Below are 17,073 nucleotides of genomic sequence, written 5' to 3'. Positions count from 1 at the left end.
TGGTAGTGGGTAATGCCTTTATAAAGCATGCTGAACACATGTTCCAAATATATGGGGAGAATGCTACCTTATATTATGAACACCCAAGGAAGGTAGCAGACATGTCCCTTATACCAGGATTAATCAAGGATCCTGATGTTGTTTTGACAGGCCTACTGTACAATCAGAGTGGCCTCTTTGCAGCCCCACCTTCTGAAATGAATGACACCCCCTACCAATACATCCGATACACCAGAACCACAAAAGGCCTATGTTTTTGTTGTCATTCCATGGGAGTATGGAATTCCAAATGGAAGTATTGGCCCCAAGTTAAGTACCACATTGACAAAGGATGACTGGGAAACTATACCCAGTGCACTGATAAATTTTGGCTTTGGGGTTCCTACAATGCCTCCTACCAGGGCAATACTACCTCTTCAGATTTGTACCCATACTTTCCTCAGTATTCGGTTAATTTCACTGGACAAGGGTCCATTTGTTCTGGCTAGATGATTAAAGATCCTAACCTTTGGTTTCTATATGATGGATTGGCAACAAATTTCCACCCAGGAAATTTCCAGTGTGTCTGCGTGGGCGCATTTACCTTTCCGGTTGCGGTGGAGGTCAATCACCAGGTACCCCACCTTGGAAGCAGACGGAAAAGGGCAGCCCTAGGCGAGCACTGTGAAGATGAAATTTTTCTGTCAAATTCTGTGGGGAGCGTTGGGGGAGGATTTATAGGATTCCTCTCAATGGGCATTTACCCAGGAATAGTTTCTGAGCAAAATAGAGTGGCGCTGTTTGCTCTTACATGCAGGCTGGAGAAAACTATCAATGCCACCACCCGTGTCTTGCGCTCCCTGCAGGCAGATGTTGAGGATTTGAACCAATTGATGATGACCTATAGATTAGTTCTGGACTACCTCCTTGCACGTTTGGGCGGTTTTTGCAAAATTGTCCCAAAAGATCAATGCCAGGTTAAATTCCATGACCTTAACAAGACAATCGAGGACCAACTGCAAAAACTGCAGTCTCTGGTAGTTGACAACACACCCACTCAGAATTCCTGGGAAAAGATGTGGTCGTGGATCCCAGGAGAGGGGTGGGTGCATGGCATTCTGACTGCCTTAACCGTAGGAGGATTTATTTTTCTGTTGCTTCTTTCTGTAATCCCTTGCTGCCTGTCCTTGCTTAGGGGAATGATAGCCCGCAATATTAAGCATCTCACTGACCCCAGATTCTGGCAATATATCGAGCTCTGCCCCCAGTGCCAGAGGAGCCAGAGGAAGACCAGGAAGACGATGGTTAGGAACGAATGCATCGGGAACCAGTTCCGGTGCAGGAACAGGTCCCCTTGCAGGAAAAAGTGGTTTATTCTGATGTCCAGAGTGGTGTTCAAGCTCAGGAGTCAGATGAATCTTCTTTCTGAGCTTGAAAAGGGGGGGAATGAGGCAAGGAAAGAAGGGCTACCCTTATGCTATTCATATAATCAGTTATCAGTAATCAATATTGTCAGAGCTGCCCTAGGTCCCAGCTCACAAAGGACCAACGCCAGTTCGTTGTTATATAAAACAGTCTTTATTGAAGCTCAGTTTCGCTTTCACAGCCACGGCGCGCAGCTCTACGTCTCAAACTCTAGACCGCCGAAGCTCCGTTTGAGTCTCCTCCCCCCAGACACCAGTTTAAGACTCTAGCCTTGCTCCACCTCTTCCTTTGCTCGTTCCTCCTCTGGTTCCGCCTGTCCGCTGGGGTCTCGCCTCTCCTAGACTCTTCTGACGCTGAGTCCCCTGAGTCTTCCCCCTGCCTCCGGCGGGCTTTAGGACCTGGTTCCCAATCCGGGTTTCCTGCTGTGCCGTGTGCCTGTACATTCGAACTTGGCGCGCGCGCCCAGCCGGCCACCTTCCTCCTGACCGTTACACTGCTCCTGTCACTGCTTCCCCCTTCGGGGAGGCTAGCTGCACCTAACTCTCCCTCCGTTCCCTCACTCTGCGATGGAGGCGTGGCCACCCCTGACTCATCCTCTCTCCCTGCTGGAGGAGAAGCTGGCCCTGATACATGTGACTCTTCCCCCTCACTACGCTCTGGTGGAGGAGCTGGTCCTGCTCTCCCGCTGCTGCTTTGGGAGTCCCCGCTGGCCCCTTGCTTCTGGTGTGTCCCCCCTGGGACCCCCCTTGCCCTGGCCATCGGCGCCCCCCTCTGGGAATCTTCTGATTCGCTGGAGAGACTCATGGAATCTCTCGGGCCACTTTCATACTCCCCTACGCTGCCCTCAGATTCTTCCCCTTCGCTCTCCATTTCCTCTCTCCCCTGTGCCTCTGCTCCTGAGCCCCTGACAAATATATTCATATATGCTCACACATAATCAGGGCTTACAGTATTTTTATAATCCATTTTGAATCAAAGGAAGCTGTGCCTTAGCTAACTGCAAACTGCTTGGAACAGCAAATTAGAAGCCGACCTTTCCCCTAGAAACATCCGTGTACCCTGAACAAGGGGAAGACGTGAATCAGAGATACTGGTACAAAATCCCCTCAAATACAGGTTAAATTAATCCACAGAACAGGAAGAGCAAACCACAAAAACTCCAAAACTCCCTGTCCTGTCATAACTAGGGGAGAGGTTAGACAGAGCGTCACTGCAGGCAACGGAAAGCAGAAGTAGAACTCTGCTTGACCAGGAGCCGTAAGCATGGCAAGAAGCTCGCTAATTGGTTAAATTTTGCTGGCGATTCGTGACTGCCTCATGGTTGTCTCATGATCTGTGATTTGCTGTGATCTGCTCAGGTATAAAGACCTCTGGTTTTCTGTCAATCGGGGTCCCAGTTCTTTGGAAGAGATTCCAACTGGGTCCTTATTGCTTGGCAATAAACTTCACCTTCTTTTTCTCCATTGCTGCATCTGCCTGATCCTTATTAACGCTAAGTGGGTACCTGCTATACCTTCACGTGCTACAGCTAGACCTTCACAGGTTAAGGATGAACCACTGTTTACTATTGGAACTGGTTCTCCAAAGAGTCCAAAGGATGAGCCAGTCAGCAAAGAAGATCAGCACCTTATACGCTGAGAGATATGAGAGAATCACAAAGGGCGTACCACCCAAGAGGTATTCTCAAGAGTTTGCTAACTCAGCTATTGCATGTGTTACTATTGTTGACAACTCTAGACAAGTTAAAGCTGTGTCTAAGTCAGAGACAGAGACACAACTGGGAGTTGCTAAGCGTAACACTACATTCCCTAGCCAAGGTAATGCAGAAGCACTCATTCCTTGGAAAACAGACAACCAGAGAGTTACATTGGGGAAACCAGTGGCGGGTAGTTCCAAGGGTGGAACTAAAACAACAGGGGATTGTTATATGTATAACAACTGTTTGTTTTCTTCTCTGGATCAAGCTTTGTTCGCAGCTCACATTGATTCATATGGGGGAGTATGTTACGATATAGAAGCAACGCAGCTGCAAACTGGTAGCTTGAAAACATCACATGATGGGAATGATGGGACTGACTGTGGGAAAGAATGTTACAGTCAGTTCACAGGGCGATGCACCGGAATTTGCTCAGAGTGTAATTTGAGACCTTCCTCTTGTGTTTGTACAGGAAGTCTTTGCCACTTGCTGGAAGGAGTTTGAAGTAAACGGACATGTTTTCTGTAGTGCTGAAAAGTCAAAATAAAAGCATGTAAATAGACGTTTCTGTCTATCTCCTTTCCCTGCTAGGGAAGCAGGAGGGAGTGGGTGTGTACTTCCCACGCTGGGAAGTATCGCCTATCGAGACCTAGCCTGGATCCTGCGGGGATTGCAGCCAGGGAGGTCACCGGAGACCAAGCCGGGAGTCTGGGAGAGTTGCCAGCTTCTCCCAAAGAAGGCTTGTTTTCTGACATCAGTATCCACAATTTCTGTATTATTTCAGAAAATTTATGCACTGCTTGGGGGGGGGGGGGGACACCCTTAAAGCAGTTAAGTATGCGTAGGCTGAAAGACTTTGCTCCCAGGGCCTTCAGTCCTCCTTGCTCTCTGTGACTTCGTTTGATCTCCTGTTAAAGCCACCCAAGACAAGGACCATCATCACAGCTTGCAGCAGTAATCCATCCCGGCTGGAGAGGTTGTGTGTGGCTAAAGAGGAAGCCAAGACAGCCAGTGGGCTGGATCCCACTGGCTGTCTTGGCTTCTTTGCTCTTTGGGGCTGGGTGGGGGATATTTTTTTTCTTTATTCCCCCCCCAAAAAAAAAAACTAGGTGCGCCCTATGGCCCAGTGCACCCTATAGAGTGAAAAATACAGTAACCCCTATAGGAGCACCAGTCCTTTGCATGACCTACTTTTAAAGCCTCTGTCCATCGCCACAGAGACAGAATCATAGAGTTGGCAGGGGCCCTGAGGATCACCTTGAAGTGGGGGGAAATTAATTTAAATTGAGCAACCACATCACAACCAAACTTCACCCCAGAGGCACAAGTCCTCCTCCTAGATGTTGCTAGACCACCGTCTAAAGCACATTTCTGGTCTCACCACAGGCAAATCCACATTCAACACACATTTAAACAACATGGCTTCCCCCAAAGAATATTGGGCTCCGTTGTTTAAAGGGTCCGAGAACTGTGCCTCTGAAGGGGAAACTTTATTTCCCATGATTCTTGGGGGGGGGGTGGAAATCATGTGTGTCAGGGGTTCAGGAGCAGAGGGACAGGAAAGGGAGGAATTAGAGACCGAGGGAGAGGAATCCGAGGGAGAGGTCAGCGATGATAGCCGTCCGAGGTCTCTAAGTCTCTCCAGCGAATCAGAGGATTCACAGAAAGGGGCTCCCGTGGTCAGAGCTAGGGGGTTGCCAGAGGGAACACCACAGGCAGGAGGGGCCAGAGGGGACTCAGAAAGCAGCAGTTGGAAATCGGGACCAGCTTCCCCACCGGAGAGCAGTAAGGGGGAGGAGTCCCAAGCATCGGCAGCAGGCAGCTTTCCGTCAGCGGAAGGACATGAGTCAGGGTTAGCCACGCCTGCATCAGAGAGCGAGGAAACGGTCAAAAGGAAGGTCAGAGGCAGCGCGCGCGCGCCAAGTTCAAATGTGCAAGAGGGTGGCGCAATGAGCAGCCCGGAGAGGGAGCCAGGTCCCAAAGCCCGCCGAAGAGAGGGGGAAGAGTCCGAGGGGTCCGCCTCCGAGGCGTCCAGGAAGGAAGGCACCCCGGGGGGTAGTAGGACCCAGAGGCGGAAGGAGAAACGAAGAAGGTGGAGTAAGGCTAGAGTCTTAAACTGGTGTACAGGGGGCGGAGACTCAGACGGGGCTTCGCTGGTCTAGGGTCTAGACGTAGAGACGCACGCTAGGGCTTGAAAATGGAAACTAAACTTCAATAAAGACTTTTGTACAGTTCTACTGGCTAGCGTTGGTCCTCTGTGAGCTGGGACCGGGAGGCAGTCTCTGACAGTAAGCCTCGTCTCACATTTCATCGGTTTTCTTCGCCTCAAGCATCGCTACGGGAGCGAGGCAGGGAGGGAAGAAGACTGGTGCCTTGCGAGCTCACAAAAGTCAGGCGAGATGACTACAGAACAGCAAATAGCTTCCCTGCAAAAAGCGGTGACACAACTCAGCGCTGAAATAATTGCATCCAGGAAGAGAGAAGAAGAAGCGGCGGCTGCCTGCAAAGGTCTTCAAGCCAGGTTGGAAGGGCTTGTGAAGCAGGGGCTACCGGGACCCAGATCCGAGGGGATTGGGTTGGGGAAGAGAGGAGGCAGCATTGTATCTCATTTTGATGGGAATTTACAGCAGTACCCCAATTTCCGAGCAGACGTGCTGTTTGCGCTGCAGCTGCTGGATAAAGACTTTAGAGATGAGCAAGAGAAAGTGGGGTTTATCTTGTCCCATTTGCATGGGGACGCGAAAGCATGGCTGCGCAATCTGTGGAGGGATAAGGATCCAGCGCTCCAAAGCGCAAATGCATTCATTAAGGCAATGGATTCCTGTTTCTTATCAAACATAGACATTGACATTGCCCGGAAGGACATACATGGGCTACGACAGGGGAAAGCAAGTGTAAGGCAGTATCATTCCCGGTTTTTTGCATTGGTCAACGCGCTGAATTGGGATAAGGATTCTCCGCCAGTTAGAGACCTTTTTTGGGAGGGATTGAGCCCACAGATCAAGGATGAGATGGCACGGGGAGAGAGACCCACAACCACTCAGCAAGTGGTTGAAAGAGCGCTATCGATTGGGGTGAGGCAGGAAGAACGCCCATGGAGCAAAGAAGAAGGGCGTTGGGGATGCACACCAGCGAGAGTGCCCCCCCTCTTGCCCAGGGATGCAGCGCGTGCGCAGTCCACGCCTCCACAGGGAGGGGGCGAAGAGCCGATGGAAATTGGCGGTGCTAGGGCTCACTCAGCTACCAGAGCCTTAACACCGGGAGCAGTCAAACCGAAGCTGCCTAGAGGGAACAGGAAGTGCTATTTATGCGATAGTGGACAGCACATGGCGAAAGAGTGTCCCCAGAGGCTCCACAAGCACACTGCAGCTTCATTGACAGTAATGGAAGCAACTCAGCAGAGAGAACCACAGCAGGGAAACGACGGAGTCTGGCTGGAAACGGAGGCACTGGGGCCCAGCCAGACGAGTCAGTGAAGAAGTCCCCAGAGATTTTGCAGCCCACAGACCCCCTCCCGCCCAAACCAGTGGTGCAGCTCACCGCATCGCTCCAGCTGCCCAATGGACTCACCTTAGAAGTGCCTATTACGATTGACTCTGGCAGTAATGCAGACTTTATAGGACTGGAGTTCGTTCAACAACACAACATAGCGCTACTGCCAGCCACGTTGCCCCTGAAGGTTGTCACGGTGGATGGCAGGGAACTGCTGGGGGGGCAGGTGGTACAGCAGACGCCGCCGATGGTGATGCAAATTGGGAATCACGGGAAGTCATCAGCTTCAATGTCACCCAACTGTCGGACACGCCTGTAGTATTAGGCATGAGTTGGCTGCACAGGCACAGCCCAGCATTGGCTTGGTACCAGCGCCAACTGACTTTTGGCTCCTCCTACTGTGCGGAACATTGCATTATACCTAGCCCTGAAGGGGAAGAGGAAGACCCGCAGTTACAGTTGGGCACGCTGCAAGCAGTACCCCTCAAGTATGCGGAGTTTTTGGAGGTATTCTGCGAGAAGGAGGCGGACAAGCTACCTCCGCACAGACCCTATGACTGCAAGATTGACCTCCTGCCGGGGGCGACGCTGCCAACTGGGAAACTGTATTCCATGTCTGAGGATGAACTGCAGGAACTCAGGGAGTTCATAGATCACAATTTGAAGCGCGGGTTCATCCGGGAGTCAAAAGCTGTGGGAGGCAGTCCAGTATTCTTTGTGAAGAAGCGGGACACGCCCCAAAAGAGGCTGGTGGTGGACTATCGAATTTTAAACTCGAAAACCAAGCCCTCAGCCTTCCCCATGCCCAAGATAGACGACCTGCTCGCGACGGTGAGGAAAGGACGCGTTTTCACCAAGTTGGATCTACGAGGGGCGTACAACCTGATTCGCATGCGCGAAGGCGACGAGTGGAAGACGGCCATGTTCACGCCACTGGGCACCTACGAATACAGAGTTATGCCCTTCGGATTACAAAATGGCTCTCACTGTTTTCAAGCCTTTATGCATCATGTGCTGGCGGGACTCCTTTACAAGAAGTGCGTATGCTTCCTGGACGACATCCTGATTTTTTCAGAATCGCGAGAGGCGCACGAGAGGGATGTCAGGGAAGTTATGCAGAGACTGAAGGAGCACAGGCTGTACGCCAAGCTGGAGAAGTGCCAGTTCGACATGACGGAGGTGGATTTCCTGGGCTACAAGTTGTCGGACAAGGGGCTCGCCATGGACAGTGCCAAGGTTCGCGCAGTTTTAGACTGGAAAAGCCCACGCAATCGGAAGGAAGTCCAGCGGTTTGTCGGCTTTGCCAACTTTTACCGCAAGTTCATCAAGGGATTTGCCATGCAGACAGCGGCCATCACCGACACGCTCAGCTCCAAGAAGAAGAAATTCATCTGGACGGAGCAAGCGGAGCAGTCCTTTCAGAAACTCAAGCGTCTCTTCGCGTCCGAAGAGCAGCTGCTGCATGTGAATCCCAGCAGACCCATGAGGGTGGAGACAGACGCCTCAGACAGAGCCGTGGGAGCCGTCCTGTTGCAACAAGACCAGCAGGGGGACTGGAGGCCGTGAGCCTTCTACTCGAGGAAGCTCAGCAAGTCGGAGCAGAATTATACCATCTGGGACAGGGAGTTGCTAGCCATCCATGCAGCGTTCAAGGCATGGCGGCACTTCCTTATCGGAGCCAGACACACAGTGCAGGTCCACACGGACCACAAGAATCTGGAGTACTGGCGCACGGCTAGGTTCCTCAACCAGAGACACATTAGATGGGCAGAGTTCTTCGCGGACTTCGACTTCAAGATAGAGTACATTCCAGGCGACAACAACGTGATGGCGGATGCATTGTCCAGAAAGCCGCAATACCTTGAGGAGGCGGCACCGTCGGCGGCCAAGCACATTTTCGCACCGGAAGCGTGGGCATGCGCGTCGGCAACCGTGGACCTGGACGCCGTACGTCGCGCGCTGCGGGAAGACCCCTTCGCACAGGCCAAGATGGAGGAGGTGCACAGGGGCACAGCGAAGGCCGACGAGTTCCAGATACGCGATGGGTTGCTCCTCCACAAGGGAGCACTCTACGTGCCGGGAGACGACCTCCGCGCAAGGGTACTGCAGCAGCTACACGACGCTCCCACCGCCGGGCACTTTGGCAAAGAAAAGACTGTCGAACTAGTAGCCAGAGACTTTTGGTGGCCCAAGATGCGGGGGGAAGTAGCGGATTACGTCTCGAGATGTGACACCTGCCAAAGGGCCAAGTCAGTTCACAAACCGCCGGCGGGACTGCTGGAACCGCTGCAGACACCGTCTGAACCGTGGGAGAGGGTGGCCCTGGACTTCGTCACGGATCTGCCCAGTTCGAGGGGAAAGACAGCAGTGCTAGTGGTGGTGGACATGTTTACCAAAATGGCACACTTCATTCCGTGTGCGAAGGTGGCCACGGCAGAGCAGACCGCCAAACTGTTCATAGACCACGTGTTCAAAGTCCACGGTCTACCACGGTCCATTCTGTCCGACCGGGGGCGACAGTTCATCTCGAACTTCTGGCAGAAGCTGATGGGCATTCTGAACGTCAAGGTCAATTTAGCGTCGGCGAGACACCCACAGACCAACGGACAAGCGGAGAGGGTCAACGCCATCATGCAGCAGTACCTGAGATGCTACGCCAATCAGCAGCCCACGACATGGGTGGACTACCTGCCACTCGCCGAGTTCGCTTACAACAATACGAAGCACGTGTCGACGGGGGTGACGCCGTTCTTCGCCAACAACGGGAGGCATCCCAGAACCTTCCCGGGTTTAGAGAGAGTGGGGGAGGGGGAGCCACAGGCAGCGGAAGCCTTAGCGTCGGAGTTGCAGGAAGTTCACGAACAGCTTAGGAGGCAGTTAGAACTAGCAAAGCACGCATACAAAGTGCAGGCCGACAGACACAGAAGAGTTGGAGAAGACATACAGGTGGGAGACTGGGTCTGGTTAGCAGCGCAAGCAGTGCCGACCAGATCGTTAGCGAAGAAGAAGCTAGGACATAAGCAGCTAGGACCTTACCAAGTCCAGGCACAGGTCAATCCAGTGGCTTTCCGGTTGGCTCTTCCGGAGGGTTCCAGAATGCATCCGGTGTTCCATAGATCGGTGCTCACGCCCTACAAAGCACCTCATAGATTTCAGGAGCCAGACACAGCACCAGACCCGCTCAGAGAAGGGCCCAGAAAGGGGGGGTCGCCAAGAAGGGGGCACATCAACGAGGTCACAGAGATTTTAGACTCGAGATGGGGGGAAGAGGGAGTAGAATATCTCCTAGCCAGAAAGGGTACCCCGGCCAGTGCCAACAGTTGGGTGCCGGACTATGCCTTGGAGGAGCCTCTGCTCAAAGAGGAGTTTCATGCCCTCTTCCCACACAGGCCCATGCCAGCCGAGTATTTCGACGACTGGCTCTTCACACCCACACTTTCAGCCAGCACGTTCCAGGGGTTCGCATCGGACGAGGAACAGGCACCAGTCACAAGCTCCCCGGAGGGTTCGCCACCGGGGTCTGCCTCAGACCGCTCTTATTGGTGGGACGATCGACCAGAGGAGCAGTGGCGCAGGAAGTGGCTGGGGGGTCCTTGGCAGGCATCACCCGCAGAGGGGAACGGAGGCGAGACGGACATGGACGTGTTGGGGGAAGACGTGGGGTTCGAGCAAGGAGGCAGAGAGATGGAAGCAGAGGAGAGCGACGTCGACGAGTACATGGGGGATGAACTGTATCCTGCACGCACCCCCGCTACGACGGAGCACCCAGTACCCACACCGGAAGAAGGGGAGGGGGGAAGGGGGGGCTTCGAGGGGGGGATGGATGTCAGGGGTTCAGGAGCAGAGGGACAGGAAAGGGAGGAATTAGAGACCGAGGGAGAGGAATCCGAGGGAGAGGTCAGCGATGATAGCCGTCCGAGGTCTCTAAGTCTCTCCAGCGAATCAGAGGATTCACAGAAAGGGGCTCCCGTGGTCAGAGCTAGGGGGTTGCCAGAGGGAACACCACAGGCAGGAGGGGCCAGAGGGGACTCAGAAAGCAGCAGTTGGAAATCGGGACCAGCTTCCCCACCGGAGAGCAGTAAGGGGGAGGAGTCCCAAGCATCGGCAGCAGGCAGCTTTCCGTCAGCGGAAGGACATGAGTCAGGGTTAGCCACGCCTGCATCAGAGAGCGAGGAAACGGTCAAAAGGAAGGTCAGAGGCAGCGCGCGCGCGCCAAGTTCAAATGTGCAAGAGGGTGGCGCAATGAGCAGCCCGGAGAGGGAGCCAGGTCCCAAAGCCCGCCGAAGAGAGGGGGAAGAGTCCGAGGGGTCCGCCTCCGAGGCGTCCAGGAAGGAAGGCACCCCGGGGGGTAGTAGGACCCAGAGGCGGAAGGAGAAACGAAGAAGGTGGAGTAAGGCTAGAGTCTTAAACTGGTGTACAGGGGGCGGAGACTCAGACGAGGCTTCGCTGGTCTAGGGTCTAGACGTAGAGACGCACGCTAGGACTTGAAAATGGAAACTAAACTTCAATAAAGACTTTTGTACAGTTCTACTGGCTAGCGTTGGTCCTCTGTGAGCTGGGACCGGGAGGCAGTCTCTGACAATGTGTTTTAAATGTACGGTGCGGATCTGCTCCCCATCTTACGGCAGCACGTTCCGCAAGTTAATTGCACGTAACATGAAAGAGTGAGGGTGGGCTTTTGTCCCGTAGCCCTCGGCCCTCTTCCTCCTCCATCATGATTTCCATCTGAGCCGCCGCCGCCTCTTTCAGACACTCTGCCCGATCCTCTAAGCCTGGTGCAGCGCATCTTGTGGCAGAGAGTTCCGAAGGTCAGCCGTGAGCAGCATGAAGGAGGCCTTCGCCTACGCCCCGGGCTATCTTTTTTTTTTTTAATAAATTTTTATTGGTTTTCCATAAAACAAAACAAAAACATAAGCATAAACAAACAAAAACACGACTTCCCCATACCACCCCTTTTCTGCATTCTTGTTTCAAGATTTTTCAGCAACCCTCTGGTCATAACTTAAATATATTTCATATATTTAACTTCAGTTAGTTATTAATGCAACTGTAGTTCTTTATCTCTTATAACTCTGAGCCCCTAATTTTCCAAATTACAGCAGTTTTTAAGATAAACTTTAAATTTATTCCAATCTTCATCCACCGCCTCTTTCCCCCGGTCTCGAATTCTGCCAGTCATCTCTGCCAGTCCCATATAGTCGATCACCTTCGTCTGCCATTCTTCCAACGTGGGTAAATCTTGCGTCTTCCAATACTTTGCTAGAAGAATTCTTGCTGCTGTAGTGGCGTACATAAAAAATGTCCTATCCTTCTTTGGCACCATTTGGCCCACCATACCCAAGAGAAAGGCCTCTGGTTTTTTAACAAACGTTCTCTTCAGAACTTTTTTTATTTCATTATAGATCATTTCCCAGAAAGCCTTAATCTTCGGGCAGGTCCACCAAAGGTGATAGAAGGTTCCCTCCTTTTCACTGCACTTCCAACACTTGTTGTTGGGCAAGTGATAGATCTTTGCTAACTTAGCAGGAGTCATGTACCACCTGTAGATCATTTTCATAATGTTTTCTTTTAAGGCATTACATGCCGTAAATTTAACACCAGTGGTCCATAACTGCTCCCAGTCAGCAAGTTCAATGTCATGCCCAATATCCTGTGCCCATTTAATCATATTAGATTTCACCATTTCATCTTGAGTATTCCATTTCAACAGCAAGTTGTACATTCTTGACAAATTTTTAGTATTGGGTTCTAACAGTTCTGTTTCTAATTTTGACTTTTCCACTTGGAAGCCTTTCTTTCTGTCCTGCTTGAATACTTCATTTATCTGTCGATAATGTAACCAATCTCTCACCTTAAACTTCAGTTTCTCAAAACTCTGCAATTTTACATTTTCGCCATCTTGTTCTATAATTTCACAATATTTAGGCCAATTAGAACCCATATTCAATTTTTTCACCTCTTTTGCTTCCATTGGTGACAGCCACCTGGGGGTTCTACTTTCAAACAAGTCTTTATACTTAATCCAAACATTATACAGAGCTTTCCTCACGATATGGTTCTTAAAACCTTTATGCAATTTTACCTTGTCATACCATATATATGCATGCCAACCAAATCTGTTATCAAATCCTTCCAGATCCAAAATGTCTGTATTCTTGAGGAGCAGCCAATCTTTCAACCAGCAAAACGCTGCTGATTCGTAGTAGAGTCTTAAGTCCGGCAGGGCAAAACCCCCTCTATCTTTCGCATCTGTTAATGTCTTAAATTTTATTCTTGGCTTTTTGCCCTGCCAAACAAATTTCGATATGTCTTTCTGCCACCTCTTGAAACAGTCCATCTTGTCTATTATTTGTAATGTCTGAAACAGAAATAACATTCTAGGCAATACATTCATTTTGATAACAGCAATTCTGCCTAACAAGGAAAGTTTCAGCCTTGACCATATGTCTAAATCTTTCTTAACTTCTGTCCAACATTTATCATAATTGTCTTTAAAAAGATTCACATTTTTCGATGTCAAATTCACCCCCAGGTACTTCACTTTTTTTGCTATCTCCAAACCTGTTTCATTCTGGAATGTCTCTTTTTCTTCATTTGTTAAGTTTTTTTCCAAGACTTTAGTTTTTTGTTTGTTCAACTTAAATCCTGCAACTTGACCAAATATCTCGATCAGTTCTAAAACTCTTTTTGTGCTAGTGATTGGCTGTTGCAAAGTCAAAACTAGGTCATCTGCAAATGCCCTTAATTTATACTCTCTCACTCCGACCTGAATTCCTTTAACCAACTGGTCCTTTCTAATCATGTTTAGCAAAACCTCCAGAACCAGTATAAAAAGTAGGGGAGAAATAGGGCATCCCTGTCGTGTTCCTTTCTCTATAGCTATCTCTTCCGTTACCACATTATTTACAATTAGCTTTGCCTTCTGCTCAGAATAAATTGCACCTATACCGTTTTCAAAACCTTGGCCTACCCCCATCCCTTGGAGATTCTTTTTCATAAAACTCCAACTAATATTGTCAAAGGCTTTCTCCGCGTCCACAAAAATCAAAACCGCTTTTCTGTTAATGTTCATCTCCAACAGTTCCACAATGTCTATTATGTTCCTCACATTGTCAGACATGTGTCTTCCCGGGAGAAAGCCAGATTGATCTTTATGAATCTCGCCTGTCAATACTTTCTTCAGTCTTTTTGCTAAAATGTCTGCAAAAATTTTGTAATCCACATTTAATAATGATATCGGGCGGTAGTTCTTAACCTGGTTCTTTTCAGTCTCGGTCTTTGGTATAAGTGAGATAAAGGCCTCTTTCCACGTTTCAGGTGCCTTTTTCCCCTCCAATATTTCATTGCAAACTTCTTTCAGTGGTTGCACTAAACCTTCTCTCAAAGCTTTATAGTATCTAGCCGTCAGTCCATCTGGTCCTGGAGACTTTCCCAGTTGTGCCTTTTGAATGGCCTCCTCTATTTCCTGTTCTGTAATTTTCTCATTCAAAATCAACTTGCCCTGTTCTGGAATTTTCGGTAGTCCATAATTTTTAAGAAATTCTTCTATTTCTTGTTCGTTTACTGGCCCTTGTGTGTATAATTTCCTAAAAAAACTTTGAAAACAGTTACTTATCTCATTTGGCTTATGAACATTCTTTCCCTCTATCTCCAAACAAGTAACTGTATTCAATTTTTGCCTCTTTTTCAGTTGCCATGCAAGGAGCTTCCCACACTTGTCTGCAGACTCAAAAGTCCTTTGTCTCATTTGTTTAATTTTCCATTCTATCTCTTGATTTGTCAGTTCCATATATTGCGTCTGATAATATTTTATCTCTCTCAAAATTTCTTGAGACTTTGGTTTTGACCTCAGTTTCTTTTCTCCTTCCTTCATTTTTTCTAAAATTCTTTCTTTCCTTTCATTTTGCTTTTTCCTCTTGATTGAATTCTGTTGTATCAGGAAGCCTCTCATCACGGCTTTACTCGCGTCCCAAATTGTTCTTTTTTCCACATCTGTTCTCAAATTTATCTCGAAGTAATCTTTCAATGTCTTTAGGGCCTTTATACAAAATTGTTCATCTCTAAATAGGGAGTCATTCATTCTCCATCTAAAGGATCCAGTTGTTGTCATTTTCATTTCCATCTTTACGGCATTATGGTCGGAGCAGGTTTTTGGGCAGATTACTACTTTTTTAATCTTTGTAGCCATCACACTAGATACCCAGATTTGGTCGATTCTCGTCCATGTCATTTTAGATTCCGAGAAAAAAGTTCCCTCTCTCTCGAGAGGATTCTTTGTTCTCCAGATGTCAATCAAGTCCATGTTTTCCGTCATCTCGAAGAAAGTCTTTGGTAATCTTCCTTCTTTAGATATTGTCTGTCTTTGTGCCTTGTCCATATTTGTAGAAACCACTCCATTCATGTCCCCCATCATTATTATTTTGCAGTCGAGATAATCTAGTAAGGTCTCATGCAACTTCTTAAAAAATTCTGCCTTCCCATCATTTGGTGCATATACTCCAATTATCAAATATTTTTCCCCCTGGATCTGTACTTCAATTGCCAGGTATCTTCCTTCTTCATCCTTAAATTTTAATTTTGGGTCCAATTTTTCCTTTGCATAAATCACTACTCCTCTCTTTTTTACTTTATCGGAAGATATAAATTCTTGTCCCAATCTTTTGTTCACCAACAATTTCCTGTGTGCTCTAGTTATATGAGTTTCCTGTAGACATATCAGATCCAGTTGTTCCCTTTTCAAAATGTGGAAAACCTGTCGTTTTTTTCTGGGATGGTTCAAACCGTTGCAGTTCCAGCTTAGAAGTTGCAGAGACATTTTGTTTGTTAGATGTTTGATCCTCCGACTGCTCCAAGTTTTTCTTCCTCTTCAGTTGGCGGTTGTGGTAGTCCAAATGATAGATTTGCAATGTCCGTCAGCCCTCCTCCTTCTGATGTTAATCCTTGTCCTTCTCTTCCCGGATCCACCGTACCTTTCTGTAGGTCCTCTAGGTTTCTCTCCAAAAAGTACTCTTTCTCCTGTACTGTTCTTATTCTTACTTTCTTCCCTTTGTAGTTAAAGGACAACCCCTGTGGGAATTCCCACCTGAAGGGTATGAAGTTCTTCCTCAGCAAATTGGCAAGATCTCTATAAAAAGTCCTCACTTCCAAGATGTATTTAGGGATGTCCTTAAAGATTTGGACTTGAATGTTTCCAATCACCAAAGCTTTTTGATAGTGAAGGTTGAGTATCTTGTCTCTTTCCTCTTTGGTTCTAAAGGTGATCAGACAATCCCTTGACTTCTTGCTTTGCTTTCTACCAAGTCTGAAAGCAGTTGTTATCCCTACTTCATCTTCCTCCAGATCTCCTTGCCAATTTTCCAGAATTGCCTCTGTGAGAAATTCCGCCAGATTGTCCTCTTCTTTCTCTGGAACCTGTCTAAATTTCAGATTTCGTTCTTTCCGTTGTAATTCCAGTAAGGAGAGGGCCGCTTCATGCTCATTCACCTTTTTCTCAATCGGCACAAGTCTTTCCTGCGTCTCACCTGCAACAGATTTTGCACTCTCTGCAATTTTCCTTGTTTCTGAAGATTCCTGAATCAGTCTATTTATAGATTCTGTATTTGTTGCCACTGATGTGGTATTCAGATCCAATCTTGCTGTAAGTTCTGTCAATTTCTTTGAATTTTCTGTAGATTGCTTTGTTAAGGCCTCAAGGGATTGATTTATTTTAAGCAGTGCCTGTGTCATAGATTCCATTGATGCTGCTGTCACACTGTCCGGTGCAGGCACTGTGTTGCCAGAGATTGAACCTCTTTTCTTTTGTGTTAGTTTAGCTTTAGATCTGGTTCTTATCTCCTCTGCTGTGCCACTCATATCCCAAGGCCGTTCTCACAGGAAAAACTTGCAATGGAAAATCCCACTATTAGTCAGTTACTTTGCAATTTTTCCCTCTTAGCCCTCAAGAGGGAGCAGTTAAAAGTTTCCAAGTTAGAAACAACAAAGAGACAGAAAGCCGGATGTAGAAAATCTCAAATCCGCCATTAAAGTTGTAAAACTTTTTCTCCAATTTAAATTTGGTTAGTCCAATGTCAGTAACAAAGTCCCATTCAAATCCTAAATGTCTTAAAATTTTTTCACCATTTAAGGTATAGTCTATATCCACTTCAAAGCTATTTTTAAAGAACAGTTTTCCCGGTGTTAAGTCCTGGCAGGTCGTCCCGGGGATCAGAGCAGTGAAAAACTTTGTTTCCCTTTAAATTAAAAGTATCTTCACAAGACTGTCTTTTTTCCCCCTTCTCCTGCCAATCTGGAGGGGAGAGATACTTTTGACAGCTCAGGTTTGACAGTTCGCAACTAAGTTTCTAATAACTGCAGCGAGGTCTTTCGTTGCTTTAAATTCCTGCAGTCCGGGGGGGGCAGACTTCCTTATTTTTTGCCCTCCCGTTTTCAGCCAAATTTTCTATTTTTAAAGGTTCCTGATTTTTTTCCCTTCTTACGGGAAT

At 48.4% G+C, this 17,073-nt stretch overlaps 1 pseudogene; it reads right to left on the bottom strand.

Annotated features, from left to right (window-relative positions):
* The window catches only part of LOC144326340 (mitochondrial import inner membrane translocase subunit Tim8 A-like), a 46,090-nt pseudogene that overhangs the window by 25,533 nt on the left and 3,484 nt on the right, over positions 1–17,073 (bottom strand).

Source organism: Podarcis muralis, chromosome W, assembly GCF_964188315.1.
Source record: "Podarcis muralis chromosome W, rPodMur119.hap1.1, whole genome shotgun sequence".
Classification (NCBI taxonomy): Eukaryota; Metazoa; Chordata; class Lepidosauria; order Squamata; family Lacertidae; genus Podarcis; species Podarcis muralis.
This window is presented reverse-complemented; position numbering and strand designations above follow the sequence as displayed.